Source organism: Theobroma cacao, unplaced genomic scaffold (assembly GCF_053813885.1).
Source record: "Theobroma cacao isolate CCN51 unplaced genomic scaffold, ASM5381388v1 tig011, whole genome shotgun sequence".
NCBI classification, from domain to species: domain Eukaryota; kingdom Viridiplantae; phylum Streptophyta; class Magnoliopsida; order Malvales; family Malvaceae; genus Theobroma; species Theobroma cacao.
In genome coordinates, this window is record NW_028291722.1 from 124,006 (window position 1) to 127,264 (window position 3,259).

Here is a 3,259-nt window from a genome sequence, read left to right on the forward strand (position 1 = left end):
ATATTGTAATTGAATGTTTACCTCTAGAAACATGGAGCAAAAGCCATCCATTGTCAAGAAAAGTTCATTTATAGTCACTCAAGCCTAGAAAAGCCTTATTATTCGGTTTAAATGCCTTTATAATCCCATTATTGAATTTATTTTGAATTGTTTTTACATTTTTTGATTAAAACATATTGTATTTGATTGTTTGCCTCGGGAAACGTGGAGCGAAAGCCATCCATTGTCAAGAAAAGTTCATTTATAGTCACTCATGCCTAGAAAAGCCTTATTACTCGGTTTAAATGCATTTATAATCCCATTATTGAATTTATTTTGAACTTTTTTTACATTTTTTGATTAAAACATATTGTAATTGATTGTTTGCCTTGGGAAACGTGGAGCGAAAGCCATCCATTGTCAAGAAAAGTTCATTTATAGTCAATCAAGCCTAGAAAAGCCTTACTACTCGGTTTAAATGCCTTTATAATCCCATTATTGAATTTATTTTGAATTGTTTTTACATTTTTTGATTAAAACAGATTGTAATTGATTGTTTGCCTCGGGAAACGTGGAGCGAAAGCCATCCATTGTCAAGAAAAGTTCATTTATAGTCACTCATGCCTAGAAAAGCCTTATTACTCGGTTTAAATGCCTTTATAATCCCATTATTGAATTTATTTTGAGTTTTTTTTACATTTTTTGATTAAAACATATTGTAATTGAATGTTTACCTCTAGAAACATGGAGCAAAAGCCATCCATTGTCAAGAAAAGTTCATTTATAGTCACTCAAGCCTAGAAAAGCCTTATTACTCAGTTGAAATGACTTTATAATCCCATTATTGAATTTATTTTGAATTTTTTTTACATTTTTTGATTAAAACAGATTGTAATTGATTGTTTGCCTCGGGAAACGTGGAGCGAAAGCCATCCATTGTCCAAAAAAGTTCATTTATAGTCACTCATGCCTAGAAAAGCCTTATTACTCGGTTTAAATGCCTTTATAATCCCATTATTGAATTTACTTTGAATTGTTTTTACATTTTTTGATTAAAACAGATTGTAATTGATTGTTTGCCTCAGGAAACGTGGAGCGAAAGCCATCCATTGTCAAGAAAAGTTCATTTACAGTCACTCATGCCTAGAAAAGCCTTATTACTCGGTTGAAATGCCTTTACAATCCCATTATTGAATTTATTTTGAATTTTTTTTACATTTTTTGTTTAAAACATATTGTAATAGATTGTTTACCACTAGAAACATGGAGCAAAAGCCATCCATTGTCAAGAAAAGTTCATTTATAGTCAGTCATGCCTAGAAAAGCCTTATTACTCGGTTTAAATGCCTTTATAATCCCATTATTGAATTTATTTTGAATTTTTTTTACATTTTTTGATTAAAACATATTGTAATTGAATGTTTACCTCTAGAAACATGGAGCAAAAGCCATCCATTGTCAAGAAAAGTTCATTTATAGTCACTCAAGCCTAGAAAAGCCTTATTACTCGGTTTAAATGCCTTTATAATCCCATTATTGAATTTATTTTGAATTGTTTTTACATTTTTTGATTAAAACAGATTGTAACTGATTGTTTGCCTCGGGAAACGTGGAGCGAAAGCCATCCATTGTCAAGAAAAGTTCATTTATAGTCACTCATGCCTAGAAAAGCCTTATTACTCGGTTTAAATGCATTTATAATCCCATTATTGAATTTATTTTGAACTTTTTTTACATTTTTTGATTAAAACATATTGTAATTGATTGTTTGCCTCGGGAAACGTGGAGCGAAAGCCATCCATTGTCAAGAAAAGTTCATTTACAGTCACTCATGCCTAGAAAAGCCTTATTACTCGGTTTAAATGCCTTTATAATCCCATTATTGAATTTATTTTGAGTTTTTTTTACATTTTTTGATTAAAACATATTGTAATTGAATGTTTACCTCTAGAAACATGGAGCAAAAGCCATCCATTGTCAAGAAAAGTTCATTTATAGTCACTCAAGCCTAGAAAAGCCTTATTACTCAGTTTAAATGACTTTATAATCCCATTATTGAATTTATTTTGAATTTTTTTTACATTTTTTGATTAAAACAGATTGTAATTGATTGTTTGCCTCGGGAAATGTGGAGCGAAAGCCATCCATTGTCCAGAAAAGTTCATTTATAGTCACTCATGCCTAGAAAAGCCTTATTACTCGGTTTAAATGCCTTTATAATCCCATTATTGAATTTATTTTGAATTGTTTTTACATTTTTTGATTAAAACAGATTGTAATTGATTGTTTGCCTCGGGAAACGTGGAGCGAAAGCCATCCATTGTCAAGAAAAGTTCATTTACAGTCACTCATGCCTAGAAAAGCCTTATTACTCGGTTTAAATGCCTTTACAATCCCATTATTGAATTTATTTTGAATTTTTTTTACATTTTTTGTTTAAAACATATTGTAATAGATTGTTTACCACTAGAAACATGGAGCAAAAGCCATCCATTGTCAAGAAAAGTTCATTTATAGTCAATAGAGCCTAGAAAAGCCTTATTACTCGGTTTAAATGCCTTTATAATCCCATTATTGAATTTATTTTGAATTGTTTTTATATTTTTTGGTTAAAACAGATTGTAATTGATTGTTTGCCTCGGGGAAACGTGGAGCGAAAGCCATCCATTGTCAAGAAAAGTTCATTTATAGTCACTCATGCCTAGAAAAGCCTTATTACTCGGTTTAAATGCCTTTATAATCCCATTATTGAATTTATTTTGAATTTTTTTTACATTTTTTTATTAAAACATATTGTAATTGAATGTTTACCTCTAGAAACATGGAGCAAAAGCCATCCATTGTCAAGAAAATTTCATTTATAGTCACTCAAGCCTAGAAAAGCCTTATTACTCGGTTCAAATGCATTTATAATCCCATTATTGAATTTATTTTGAATTGTTTTTACTTTTTTTGATTAAAACAGATTGTAATTGATTGTTTGCCTCGGGAAACGTGGAGCGAAAGCCATCCATTGTCAAGAAAAGTTCATCTATAGTCACTCATGCCTAGAAAAGCCTTATTACTCGGTTAAAATGCCTTTATAATCCCATTATTGAATTTATTTTGAATTTTTTTTACATTTTTTTATTAAAACATATTGTAATTGAATGTTTACCTCTAGAAACATGGAGCAAAAGCCATCCATTGTCAAGAAAAGTTCATTTATAGTCACTCAAGCCTAGAAAAGCCTTATTACTCGGTTTAAATGCCTTTATAATCCCATTATTGAATTTATTTT